Source organism: Anas platyrhynchos, chromosome 4 (assembly GCF_047663525.1).
Source record: "Anas platyrhynchos isolate ZD024472 breed Pekin duck chromosome 4, IASCAAS_PekinDuck_T2T, whole genome shotgun sequence".
Taxonomy (NCBI): domain Eukaryota; kingdom Metazoa; phylum Chordata; class Aves; order Anseriformes; family Anatidae; genus Anas; species Anas platyrhynchos.
This window is the reverse complement of record NC_092590.1, coordinates 39,819,579-39,834,853: the sequence shown is the minus strand read 5'-3', so window position 1 is coordinate 39,834,853 and position 15,275 is coordinate 39,819,579. Positions and strand designations below refer to the sequence as shown.

The 15,275-nt window shown below is 40.0% G+C and overlaps 1 protein-coding gene across 2 annotated transcripts in view; it reads right to left on the bottom strand.

Moving 5' to 3' along the window:
* The window catches only part of MAML3 (mastermind like transcriptional coactivator 3), a 254,080-nt gene that overhangs the window by 228,453 nt on the left and 10,352 nt on the right, over positions 1 to 15,275 (bottom strand). The window lies entirely within an intron of this gene.

Sequence of the window (15,275 nt, the reverse complement as noted above, 5' to 3'; positions counted from 1 at the left end):
CAGAGCTAATCACAGCAGCTCATCACACCCCTGATGTTCCCAGTCACACAGTGGTATGTCCTGAGAGTTCCTGCATCCAGAGACCCCACCACGGTGATGGCACTTCATCTCCTGCCTACAGAATTTCCTTCACTCACCTACTGCTGAAAACTGACTGCTATAAACTGCAGATAGCGCAACTAATTTCTCCATGGAGAGTTCAGATCTCTCTTGCAGCAAGCTGGCAACATCGCTGTGTCCAATGTCAGCCTCTAAGTTGTACAAGTGGAGTCCTGGATCAGAAGGGCTCTGAAACACGAGTGAGCTGAAAGAGCCACAAATTCCCTTCTCAGTGCTGAAAAATGTTAAATCATGCTGTTGACTCCTGGAATGGTTTCCCTTTTTCATCCGGCCTGTGCAGTCGTTTTGAAATATGGGTAAGCTTACAGATAAACCTCCTGTAATGGGAATGAAGCCCTTTAAAATGTCTGCAGATCTGTGAGTTTGGGGGGAGTTAGTTCTGCAGAATTTCAGGCCCCTGCAACCCCTTTTCATCCAAGTGAATTCTTGTCGCATTGGGTGTGCGGAGGGTAGTTTCTCTCTTACAGAATAACTGCCATTTATTTTGTTTTCATTTCAGATTGGTAGCCTTCAGGTTATCCTAAATCATCATCTGTCAGCGTACCGATACCTTTTCAGAGGAGTGCTGAGCACCAAGACATCTCCTAGCTGTAAAAAGGCTCCTTCCAAGTCTGTATGAACCTCTGAAGCATGGCCCAAGCCAAAAAATATTAATATTGCCACAGGCCATATCCCGCTGTGAAAGAATCTATTTCTTCATCCTTTAAAATGATTTGATCTTCAATGGTCCACAGAGAATCTAAGGCTGATAATTTTTCCCAGAGATGTGCAAGACTCCAGAAACGTCCGACAGTGCAGTTACATTATTCTGACAGATTTCCCCAGTGATCTGAAAAGCTTCTGCCTTCTTTGCAGCTGTTTAATTAGCCAGCCCCTGCTCCACATACCCAGTTTGTGCAGGCCCAGCATAACACTACTCACATCTTTGTTGTGCTGGGGAAAAATCATTCTGATTCCCAAGCAGAAGGGCTCGGACCATCATGTTGCACCTCACCTAAGCATTCAGCACGGTGCTGAAGTACACCGAACAGACCCATGACCGTCTCCAGATGAGCATTTTTCTGCCAGCTGGTGCTAGCTCTGCTGGCTCACATTTCATGAAGTCAGCCATCACAGTTACTTCTTGCAGGGTGGGGATATTCAGCAACTGAACACAATCCTGGTGCCGCTCAGACCTACACAAACTCCAGCAGGTGCAGTCCCTTGAGGATTATTCTTCTTAAAATAAATCTTCTCTCTCACCATGAACCCATTGTAACTTCTGAGCCTTGAGCCGTCACCTGTCAGATCTCCCACCCTAGCAATCGAAACATTCACTATGGGCAGCCCTGTATATTTTAGAGCTCTCCTTCTCCCCTTCTTCCCTTCATCCTTCAGTTATCACCATTTATTCTGCTTCACTTCATTTTTTCACATATCTGTGCTTTCTCATCTTTAAGAACAAATCTCCCTATCTGCACAATTTGCCAAACTATCAGGAATCAGATGAAAATCTGCTTCTGTCTTCCCCTACAACTGCACTTACAAGGCTTACAGCAGTCTAACTCCCTCCTCCCCAGCAGCAGCTCCCACCAGCCCAGGGTGAACTTGCCAGCCCCTGTGGACTGGCACGGTCTTCCTTTCACTGACCTCAGCCAAGCACAGCCCAAGGACCGTGTCCTTCAAGCTGTGCTCAGCAAAGCATTCCTCAGCTCTCAGTCCCCTAAGAGATGATACGCACTGGAGGAGATATGCTAGCTTTGGGTTTGACCCCAGGAGACACAAAGCTATCATATAAATGCTTAGAACCACGGAGACTCTCAGTGTTTTGTTAAATTGGACCCAGAGTAGCAAAACATTTTATTCCAAGTGCATTTTCATACACAAACACACGCTGCACTCCTCCGCTCTTTTAGAGACTTCTCCAATACCGTGTTTTAGTTCTTGTGTTCTTAAATAGAGCTTTCCTTAATTTCAGCATAAAGATCTTGAGAATCCTTCTTCTGGCTTTAGAGAGGGAATTACATAATTTTTTTCAAGTTTAAAGAATCGCACTGTTCAGTAAATTCAGCTCTTCATACTCCAAAATTACAAGGATAAGTGAAGTTACATCATGTGAATTATGAAGTGATAATGTCTTTAGTTCTGCCCCAATCAGAAGTGTAACTGTTTAAGGCTTGTAATAATCATGTTCAAACATATTCAGATTATAATTACTTTTCTTCTGATAATGATAGCCCGTCTGATTGGATGATTACCTATTTGACTTTGATAAGTCTCGAAGGTCAAAGAAGATAATTACAGACATCTGTTTTCTAAGAAAAATAAACTCTTGGAAAATAATATTTAAAGTGACATCTGCAAATAAGTGTTTTAGAAGCATGCTGCTCATGCAAAAGTCACAGGCAGGCAAATAAAACAAAAGCAAATTGTCAAGATACCAAGTTACCACACAGCCTTTGTAAATAACGTGCAAGTTTTTTTTGGTTACTTACATAAGCATAAATAACTTGTCTAATCAGAATATAGTTGAGTAGACATTAAGAATAAAAATAATTGAAAGAAAAATAATGCATGTTCTATGCATCTTTAAACCATTCTTGTAGGCATCATTTGTTTGAAAAATACAATTGTTAAACAAGAAAGCATCAGATTATGTACACCACCTGACATTATTTCTAAGGAGAGAAAAGGAATAGTGTTCAGAAGAAATAAGCCACAGTATTTTCATGTCCTAACATACAATGATTAGAATTAACTCACTTCTTTAATTTGAGCTGTCATGCTCTCCAGTGGCCGAAGATGTACTGATTACCTATTAGTACCAAGGCTACTACTGCCTGCCGAAGCATTAATAATTGCTAAACGACCAGATCCGGAGCAGAAGTCACATACATTTGTCTCCAGAAGAGGTGAGAAAAGAGCTGTAGGACCCAACACAAGTTTTCTAGAAAAGAAATGTTCTTCACTCAAAGAAATGCTTTCCCTTTGCCTTGTATTGTCTACAATAAGTTCCTCTCCTGTCACATGATCACAAAAATGCCATCAAACCAAAATTTTCTACTCAAACTAACGATAAGTTTTTCATTGCCAGTCTTCACCTGGTATTGTCTACATCAACAAAATCCTGTTTTTAAATATATTTTGTAAATATAAACAACCTACTTAACTTTCTGGATGTTCTCCAGCCACAAAGTGCTGCTTTATGTTGTCCAACAACAACAACAAAAACAGAAACCACCAAAACTTCCTAGAGCCAACTGTTGACATAAGACACCTCCTATTCTTTGTAATAAAGCCATAAGATCAGTTTCAGTAGTTATTGTAAAAAATCCAATAGATTGGTACACACCATCATCCATTTAAATTCATCCGTAACCCTTGTTGTTTTGTGAAACTTTACCTTGAGGTGAAATTCCTAAATTCTTCTGCTTAGAATATAAACAGTAGAAAGAAACCACGATATTATAACTTATCTGCCAAACTAGTCTCCAGAGATAGGCTGAAATCACGTTAGAATCACCGTATCTTGAACAATGCAGTCAGCTGGGTTAGATGATTGCAAGAAGATGAAGATCTCATAAACTGAGAAACATCCATTTTAAAAGAGATCATACTGAGGAAGAAAAAAAAAAAAAAAAAAAAAAAAGGACAATGCAACAGAATGAGGAAGAACACAAAACCTTGCATGGTGAAAATGCACCAATGAGCATTCTGTCTTACGAGGAATACGAGGAAATGCAGAAGATAACGATAAAAACTAGTAGCAACATTAAACTGAGGATGCAGGCAGCTGGCTTCAGAAGGCTTGCATCTTTGGAAAAGCAGCTAGATGGGTTTATAGTTTGTATGTTGAACTAACAAAACAAAAGATCAATGGACTAAACATTTACAATCTATTTCCAAAAGAATAACCACACAGTTGAATTTAGCTTTAAAGCACCAAAAATGCCATAATCTGAAGATAAACAAGTAGAAAACATGGGCAAATAGATGGCTGTTTTATTTTTTTTCTTTACTTTTTAAAAATTTCTTGAAAATCTGAAGGTCTAAAAACCCTGGAAGCCACACAATAATGGATAGAGCCTTTTCAGCTAAGGTCTGATTTACAGTATTGTGCTATAGCCCTCCAAATTATAAGACACCTGTTTTTTAAAATGGAAGACTATCTGTTGTCAAGGAAATGAGATGCTGAAGAAAAGTGTGCTCAAACTTTGTTAATATATGATAATCAAACAGATATTCTCTTGCAAGTGGGAAGATTTTTTAAACAAATGCAAATGAGTATTTGATAATGTTTGGATGCTCTTCCTGTTGCAGTACTTACATGAGAACAAACACAGATGAGTAATGGGATGGATTAACCCCAAATAAAATTGGTATTGTACAAATGTACAATAACAAACAGATCTACAGAGAGGTCTGAACAGATGCACCAGACACATGATAGGAGAAAGCATGTTCCCAAATTAGAGAAAGGGAAAAGAGGACAAGATCCACTAATGACCTTGCCCAAACTCATACTAAACATTTTTATTATTATTATTATTTTTATCAGGGAAGCGGTTTGAATTTGTCTTCCGATTTTCTACTCTCTTATTCTCTAGGAAGCATTCCCATTCTCCTGCCCCCAGAATAGCACTGATCAAAAGAAATAAATAGCAAAGAATATTATTTTTGCCACCACAATTCTAGTATGGCAAGACAACAATGACCTGTAATGCAGCCAGCAGCAGGCTAAGGCTACAGTTTACATCAGCAGAGGTACTGAAATTACACCAGACATCTTTGCGTGCAGTGGCGCTTCTCATTGTATCTGCCCATTTTCTGATCTCACCAGCTTTCATTTAACTAGATCATGACTTTGAGGTAGGTTTAAAAGAGCACCCAAGGGGCTGGCAGACAGCAGAACGAGGGGGAAAATCTTGTGCTGTTCCTCAGCTGCCAGGATGAAAGCAGGAGAGAGAAAGAGAAAGAGAGAGAGAAGCCTAGGATGTCATACATCTTCCTCCCTGCCCAAAGCGAGTCTTAAAGCAAATCATTACCTTATTACATAATTAGTCATATTACTGTTATGCCAAACAGTGCAAGACACAAATAGAAAGCATTCATCTGGTATCCCCATGTTTACAGAAGGTTACCAGCTGTGACAATGTCCCCAGGCACACATGTGCACTTTAAAAAATAAAATAAAATAAAATAAAACAGCAACAAAAAAACCTCGAGGAGCATTTCAACAAACAAGCACACTGATGTTTTTGTTTCTTTGTACTAGCTCTCAAAATGTTCCATCTGGGCAAAACATTCCAGCACTCCAGCCATGACATGAAAGTAACACACACGAGATCCATCCAGAGATCCATACTGGGTGTATCTACCTGAAGTCATATCCAAACCATCATTTTGTCACTGTTGGTGTTACTCTGTCCTATGATTGTATTGGAAAAAAACAAACAAACAAACAAAAAAAAAAACAACACAACATCAACTACTGATGCACCTCTTCAAATCACAGCTCAATACTGACCATAAACAAGTCACCTTCTAATGGTTAAACATCACTCAGGGCAAGAAGCCTGCTCATGTTTTCAAGCAGACTTTGAGCTGGCTTTTCAACTCAGGGAGGGGAAAGGAGTTATTTTACAACCCAACTGTATTGTTAGAGCATAAGTCAGGCAGTGGAAGGGAGACTCCTGAATCCGTTTTCACACCTTCTGTGCAAAAGCAGCAAATACTACAGAAACTAGCAAGAAAATTTAGTTCAAACTGGATTTGCAGAAGCCCTCAACACTGGTCCACTTCATGTTCTGATACACAGACATAACTATATAGTATAAAAATGTGATTGTTTTTACTGACTATCTATCTGTAGGCAAACAATTGTGCTTCAACAATATAAACAACATATTTTAGCTGGCAATAAAACAACATATTTAAAATATACATATGGGAAAGTTTTGAATCGCTTTTGGTCAAAGAGGAATGGCTCCCTGGTAATGAGTAACAAATGGCAAATCCTGGGTCCTGAGGCAGATGGCCATGGCAGTAACCCCACAGAGAGAAAAGTGTAATGCACGTACACTTGAACATTGCTGTTCCTGATAAAATTTTTATTGAAATATGAAACCCAGGTAAAAAATAACCCCAACATAATTCAAGAGTCAAATGCTAGTGAAGTCTCTCAATTAGTGTTGGAACTATGGGTGAAATTAATGGGCCACTCAAGAAGCAATGGATTATTTTAACTAACCAAACATTATTTCTTGAATGTTTCAGTGTGTTTTTTTCAACAAGCTGTCTAAGCAACGTATAGGAACCTGAGGTCCTTGAAAATATTTGAGAACAGCACGTTAGTCTGATGTAGCACATCTGACAGGAAAGGAATTGTTCCTTCTCTAATGACTGCAGGAGACCTCATCTGATTCCTGGGATTGAAAAAACTTAGCCAGGTAACAGAAAAGAGGTTATTGTGTAATCTATAACCTTGCTTGGCAGGTTAGATGATTTTGTGTGTCCAAATGAGAGCAGAAGTTCTGAAGCTCCAAGAAGCATTCTGCAGACAGTGACTGGGTAGGGCAGGTCCTGCAGGGCAAAGTCTTTTCTCACATGAAGTCACGGGTGTCCTGGCTTTCCTGACTGCCACGAACAACAGGAAAATGGATACGAAGTAAAAGGCTGTTTGCCTACAGTTGCTGGGAACAAGGGAATTAAATGCCATCCATCTCTTTTAAAAATTACTCATCTACATTTGGGGAGCGGTGTGTATATACAGGGCTCCTCATAAAGGCAGCACTACAGGCAGAAAATTTCACAAAGCAGTCAGAGGCATTTATTGAAGCTGGTTTTTAAGATCTGTATCTTTACTTCCTGGAGCTAATTTGTTTTAGCAACAGATGCTAGACATGGTAACAGTCAGCAAAGTCAAACTTGCCCTGAGAAATGGGAAATATCCTACGAAAAGACACAGGACTGCTAGTCTCAGTGATACTTCCAGTTGTTAAACTATTTCCTGGAGACAGGAGATACCAGGAGTGATGCAATGTGCCACAGAAGACAGAAAGACAGAAACAACAGCGGGTACCTCACTGCTGGGACATCGCAGCCGTGCTGCAGTGACTGACCCAGAGAGAAGTAACTCAGCCAAACACAGCTGCCATCGCTGCCTTCCACCCCTCTGCATCCCACAGAGCATCTCCCTGTCTGCTCCTCCTGCTTACACCACCCAGTGCTCTTCAAGAACAGAACGAGCCACACATTTAAGCCAGCCTTTTTATTGTAAAAAGAACTTTCAAAGAGCAGCTGCTTCTCAGCTACCAACACAACCTGCCCATTTCGATTTCTGAGGTTTCCCAGTTCTCCTCCTGCCTCCTCTTCTTGTGCCTCGCCAAGGTGCTCAGTACTGGTTACACTGCGATGCAAGACTGCCTGCCTACTCAATATATTCCTGAGCTTGCTTCCCCTGGTGACTAGGAGACCTCCAAAGATAGCCGCAACATATCAGCAGTATTACCCCACTACCTTTCTCCACAGTTCCCTTCAGAAGGTTCTCCCCCTTGGTGACCAAAAGAAAAGCTTTGACAACAGTCAGACTATCAGCATGCTGCGAATACCCCCTGGCACGTTGTCAGCATTATCCATCCCACTGCTTCTTCTTGAGTCCTCCTCATTTTAGTTTGTCTTACCTGCACCCTCTTTGGAGCCGTGACCTTTTGGTTCTGTATTGGTATAGCAGCAAACACAGAAATACCTATCCATGGATCAGGTACACAACATAAATATCAACAATAACAAATCTGAAAAGGCTGAGAGGTTCTTTGAGAAACTCCTGTAGGAGCTGCCAGCAAGCTCAAGTCATATCTGTACAGTGGGCTACATTTATGCAAATGGTGCTGGCACACCCCCTCATTTCTAAAGGACATCAAAATACTTCTAGGTACCATTTCAGGAAAAACGTCATATCTGGGTTTTGCCAAAACATCTCTATTTTAGAGTTAAAAATGAGGAAAAAATCCCCCAACGTATTCTCAAGACTGTTGGCAGAGTTATAAGAACAAACCTCACTAATTACCGCACTCTAGCTCAAATCCAGAGGTAAATTTTACTCTGACAGCAAATATGGTAGTGGGAAACTTTTGGGAAAAAAAGTTTTTAACGTTGTCCCATGAGCTGAAGTATTTGAGATATAGAGCTCACCTGTCCATCTGCAGAACTTTTCTTTATTCTTTGTCCCACATGACTTAATTTAATAGATCCAATTATGCAACCCAGTCTAATGCTCACCAGCAGCACATTTCCTAGCATTTCACTGTCTGGGTTCTGTGAGCTTCTAGCAATGTAGCAGATATACATGCTTGTTAAAACCCGACTACAGTTGTTCTGCAGTCAAAACAGCCTGATCTGAATTAAATTTTACCCCTTTAAATTTCATCCCTTTGCTTTCAGCATACCACATAACTCTCCTCCATCCTTGCTACTTGCCTAGTCCAAATATCCAGAAGGTAGAGCTGTAAAATCCCTCTAATCACTGCTCATAAATAATATTTCTTCTGAAGCTGTATTTCTTATCATACATAGCACTGACTAGAACATGGGAAAACGTCCTACTCATGAAGCATTCCCCGTTCTACTCCAGACTTCAGCTTAAGAAGTTATTCACTACGTCCCTTTCTGTCAACAGTATCAGGTTGTTTCATAAAGCACCTTGTACTGAATGATGGTATTTGAATAAAAAATGTAGTTTGAGGTATGGGGAAATATCATCAATAACAATACTGCTTCTCTTTTCTATAATCTTTAACTTTACTTTGGGCACATTATTACAAAAATATCGAAACAGCAGAAAATTAATAAAATTTCTGATATTTTTTTTTTTAAACATTTGTATTGAATTGGCTTCTCATTATTATTTCCATAATTCCACTCAAAAGCCCAGGCTGGAAAGGACCATTTTGTACAAAGAAATGATGATCATCTCTATTTATGCTTAAAAGAAAGCCTGCTGTATGACTACACTTTCTTGTATGTTTCTAGTTTCTTTAAATTTTAAATAACTTAGAAGTATCTTAAGTGTTCTTTATTTGTTTGTTTTACCTTTTTGCTACAAGAATAAACTATTTAGTAACTAAGTATATCCCTTTGCCATGAATTTAAATCTTATCTACTAAGGCATATTAGCTGAGAAAACAATTCCAAGTCAACTGAATACATTTCTCAATAAGCTTTGGAAAACATAGAAATCAGAAAAAAATATCTGTAAATCCAAATATCTTCCTTCCAAATCCCTTGCTAATTTCAGCAGCTTTCTATCTTATATGTGATACTGTGGGGCTTTCCAAGATGTATCATGGCTCTTCTCCTTACCTCTCACTAGTCTTCCTGCATTCCTATTTCCTCCCCCCCCACACACACACCTTGTCACTGCCTGTTTTCATGCAGCAGAACAAACTGAAGTACCTGGAAGTACCAAGGCATTCAGAATGCCTTTCTCTCCCTGAGCTACCGCGCTGAGTTAGAAAGGGTGGCTCTCTAACCAGAGCAGCTCATCAGCCAGGTTACTGGGCTCTGTTCTCATCCCACTCTTAACAGGTGTAATGTTAATTTCACCATACTTTTTTTTTTCAGGAAATGAAGAAAACTGTAAAAAATCACCCTTTTAATTATACTATCCCAAATGACTTATAACTCCAAACACCACTAAAATTGTTTCCAAAACATAAATAAGTCCGATTGCTGCATTACATGCAATACGTAGCTAGTGAAGCTGCATACAGTGCAACTGCCAACATATAGAGAAGAAAGCTCAAGCCCTCCTAAAAAGAGGTCACAGTAAAACTATGTTAAAGACATGGCATTTGTAAGATTTTTGCATTAATTATCCCCATATTTAATGAATGCCCACATGCTTGAGCTACCAGAGAATAACTGCAAGGATTGCCTCAAGTCTGCACCACACTAAGAGTCCTGAATACAGTGACCTTATGTGACTGAATAGCAACCGACCTATCTCCAAATACAAACACGATAGATACTAAGTTCATAAGATGCTAAATGCTAACATTAATTAGAGGTAAACAACAAAAAGCAGCGCTAGAAATGCTGAGGTTTGACTTTCTTGACTCCACATAAGTAAGCATTCATTGCTGAGTTTTATTACTCTGACACTCCTGGAGCCAACCAAATGTTCCCCCCAAAATCAGGAGCCTTTATCAATTTATTTAGTTCCACTTTCTATTCTGCTCAGAAATACATTCTCTTAAAAAAAAAAAAAAAAAAAAAAAAAAGTGGTTTAATTATATCTACAAAAACTTTATATAAATATTAGGTGTATTGCCAGGATGAAAAGCAACTGAACTACACTTGAACTTCACTGACTCACCTGCAGTAACCGATCATAGAAACACAGCATGGTTTGGGGGTTGGAAGGGACCCTAAAGCCCACCCAGTTCCAACCCCCTGCCATGGGCAGGGACACCTCCCACCAGACCAGGCTGCCCAAAGTCCCATCAAGCCTGGCCTTGAACACCTCCAGGGATGGGGCATCCACAGTTTCTATGGGCAACCTGTGCCAGGGCCTCACCACCCTCATAGTAAAGAATTTCTTTCTAATATCTAACATAAATCTACCTTCATTTAGTTTAATACCAATAACCTTTGCCCTATCACTGCATTGCCTGATAAAGAGTCCCTCATCATCTTTCCTGGAGGTCGCCCTTAAGTACTGGGTGCTGACAGATGCATTCCTAGTGTGCCATGACTACACCGCAGAACGTGTTCGCTTAACTCACCTTTGTGAACTACCCTCTGAGCGTATGGAAATACTCATTGCCTCATTCATAATTTAAAATCAATGACATAATATCAGGGCAACAGATTAGTAAAACGTACTTCTCCATTTACTGCTGGTAATGGGAGCTAACCCTGCTCTCTGATGACCCAAGCAAGAACTGTCACAGCATCTTCAATTTAAAAAGAAAAAAAAAAAAAGAAAAAAAAGTAGAACAGTCTCTCAGACTTCTTTTCCAAACGAACTGCTAGAAACACATTCCTTTTTAAAAAAATGAAAACACTGCCCTCCTTTGGACCAGACATCAACACTCTTCAGCTAGCTCAGAATATAACAGCAAAATCTGCGTCTGGAGGGTCGATGTCTGACAGCAAAGCATCGCATCCTTTAGCTGATTCCTATGTAAGGTCCATCTTGCAAACACCTTACAAACTATGCACCATGTTTTGGTTTAATATACCAGAGTACAACTGTAGTATAAATCACACGGTGAAAGAGCTTTCTGGTTTGCTTCTGTAAGATACAGAGAACCATTTTAATACCCCTCACAAAGCTGAAACATACTGAAAGAAAAAAACAGTAGGTAGCTTTATAAAACAGTATAAAAGTTTTGCCTGTTATTTCTGGATGTATATAAACACAGCTTATGTAAGGTGTAAAAAACAGGTGAAAGCTGGAAGCTAGATAAACCATAATTAATCGAATTAGAAGTCCAAGCACCATCAGTGATCAAAATTTAGCAAAAAAAAAAAAAAAAATACAACACACAGGTTTAAAATCTTATCTAAAAGATAATACCCTCTATAAAATAAAATAATCTCACGCAATGTTTCCCATGGACCTGTAGACAGAATTATTTATTGAATTCAACACAATGCAGTGGTCTTTGGAACCAGCCCCAAACTGAAAGAATGGGCACGCTTCTAGACATTTTTGGACATCACTAAAAGGCTTGGCAATGTCATCCCTACTTTAAATAGAGGGGATAATTTGCATACAAAGCAGTGGACTTCAGAAAACATGTAGGTATCCTTCTCAGCTAATGAAACAAAATAGCTGTAGAGATCTGGTTTCCATACACATGTGAAGTATACAACACACAGAGCATGAATAATTAGCATAAATGAATGTCAAACTCATCACTGAGGACAGGCTGTTGATTTGGAAGGCTGCTGGAGGAGCGTGGGAGTCACTCCGCCGGGAACTAATGCACGGAAAGGGACTGAAGTCTAGTGGGAAAGTCAAAGATGAAGGGGACCTTCTGTGAAAAAAAAAGCATTAAGAGAAAAAATATGTTTCTTTTTCCCTTTGTCAGGCAAAGACACCCTCTGACAGTTTGATCTGACTAATGAGAAAAAAGTGCTGTTAGAGTCACATTCTGAGAAACTGCTTCATTTTTGCACAGTTCTTCCTCAGAGTTTGTCAAAGGCTAAATTGAGTAGGCACCTCAAGATCTGGCTCTTCATACAGGGGCTGGATGTAGAGAACTAACAAACCCTCCTTACAAACAATCCACAGACCTTAGGGAACTTGTTTATCCATTAATTTCTTGCACAGGCAGGCTCAATCTTCACTTTCTGTCTGAAATTGCTTTGCTGGATGCCATCTCTAAAGTTGCTGCATTTCATTACCAAAGGACAGAACTCCTAATCTAATTATAAAGTGATTCTTTATCCTCCACTACAAAGGCAGCATTTCATGTTAAGTTGTCCGGTATAATTTCCCTAAATACACAGCCAAATTCTCCCTTCCCTCCCCCAGGAGCAAGTACCAGACTCTTGCCTCGTATTTACGATCAAAGAGTAGGGAGCTGTGAACCATGGCATAGGGGTGAGCTGCTGCCCATCGGATGATAATAATTTGCCCCCGTGGGAAGCAGACTACTACACTGTGCCTCCAGAACTCGGCAGGAGTCAGGACTTGCACTAAGTGACTGATGACAGAAACAGGGTCAGGTAAAGAGGGCTGAGAGGGAAAGAAAAGGTAAAGGTACTCAGAGAGAGAGAGATCGAGCAGAAGCACAGGTGGGGGTAAGCACGGAACTGGGATACAGAGAAGTAAGTGTGCAATATAACGAGGGGAGGAGGGGCGAAACAGATGTCACAGCTCTGCTTTAGTCCACAGAAACGTTCTTCCCTAAGTCACACAAAACCAGGGGTGTTTAGGGTTGCCCTGTATTTGGCTAGGTAAAAAGTTCTGTGACTAATCCTGTGAAACTGCATTAAGTGTCTGATCCCCCTCAGCAGCTAAAACTGCATCTCCTCAAGTGAAACAGAGCAGAGCCAACCCCGCAGGAACAGCTGTGTTATTGCCATGCTCCCCGTCTCTTTACTGTGAGAGAACAGCTTTCAGGTCCACCCCACGTCATAGAGGAGCTTCAGCTGGGGCACAGACCAAGCAAGGCTTTCTGCTGCTGCTGCTTCACCTGGTAAACTTTTTGGTCCGTAATCCCACCACTAGATGTGCAACGTCTGAAAACAGCTATTCCATCTCTTGGCTTTCAGTGAATGTTTGGATAGCAAGACATTTGCATACAGCACATAGTTACTATTGCACAGGCCCTGCAGCTACCTCTCAGTAAATGACACATCACAATTTCATCTTGGACTGCATTAATACAGTGGGACATTTCTTGCAGTATCCAGTCCTGATCTGGGATGCTTTCATAATATCTTTGCTTTGACTCTCCATAAAAAAGGATTTGCTCAGGTCTGAAGAGATCTTAGAGGCACTAATGCTCATAGTTGAAGAATGCAAAGGCTAATAAAACAATCCCAATATTTATTATTTTTTGAAGCTAAATCATTTACAGAATAGCATTTTTGAATCTTTGGGTTTGGCAATACTATCACAGCTTCATTCTTTCCTTCTTAAATAATTTACTTGGCATGGAAATTGAGTTTGTTCATACACACTGTTGTCTCCTTTCCCCTTCTACTTCCAGCTTTCCCAAATCAAAACTGGAAACCTTCATTCCACTGTGACAGGCTCCCCACCCAGGAAAGCTCACAAAGGAACTGCCCCAAAACCCAAAACATACATATAAAAGTCACTACCTCATAACAACTTCTTCCACAGTCTCAAAAGAATTAACTTTCAGATAAAAGAAAGAACCTTAATAAAGTATTTTTCAAACACTGAGATACAGGAACAAAGTAAGCCCACAGCCATTTAAGTGTTATGACTCATGAAATATGGCTTAAAATAACAGATTTTTTCCTTAATACTTCCTGATATTTCTCAGTTGTGTTCAGATTCTGCCAGGGTTTACAGTTTTAAAGTTTTTTATCACAAGTCTTGCATTTTTAAAAATGAAATATAAGATTATTTTAATTTCAGGAGCTGAACTTTTTAAGAAAACAACTATTGCAAGACTTGCAATAAAACTAAGCTCTGGCAATAATGCTGGATGACACTGAACACAACTCTATTAAAGTCACTGGGATACAGCCCGTTTTATAGGGGCTAAAATGTATCAAAAGATCTCTTCTAGAAACTGTGCTTTTTCTCCCATGCATGAGGTCTCTCTCTGCTGTGATTTCTCTGCTATTGTATTATTATAAGCATTATTGATCATCAAAGTCCATTAAAAACATTTGTCACTTTAAATAATTCATCTCTCTAGCCTAGCTTCAGCCACAGATGCCATCAGCAATAACCTTCCAGGAGACTTGTACTAAAGAAAAACCAGCATAGCTGCAGCTTAAATAGACAACATTCAGGAACAAGCAAGACAAAAATGGTTGAGCAGCCGTGTCACATGATTGCAGTATACTGGGGATTTCTGTGAAGAGCATTAAATAATCTCAGAGTTTTAAAAACCAGATATGCAACAGGAAATGAGAGACCTTCAAATGAGGCATCAGTAGGAGAATGTCAATAACATTTGTAGAATATGTGACCTTGCAAAACAACAACAACAACAAAGATACACAATGAAAGAATTTGTCCTTCTCATTGTCACTCAGTATCTGATTGCTGAATGACCAAATCTGACTGCTGAATGACTGACACCTCACTCTGCAGTGCTCCGCTGGCAGCTCTGCAGGCAAAGCGTGGCAGCCTGTTTACTTGCCTTGGCAAGTGCTTCAGGTATGTGGCAGGCCAGGAGGCAGACAGCAGCAGAAAAACTGACAAATGACAAAATTCCCTCAGTGCACAAAGTCAGCAAGGCCAGCATATGCTGTTCCACATGACCCTCTCTTTAAAAGCCTGCAGCAACAGCAGGCATCCCAGTTAGAGTACTTGCAGCGAAGCTGATCAAGCCCCAGGCAGACAGAATTTAGGCCACAGACCACAGCTGGATTTTTCAAAGTAAGTTTGAAATGGCAAAATACTTCAAACTCCCTTATTTTCCCCCGCTAAGTGCTAAGATTCATGAAGAAGATACAGA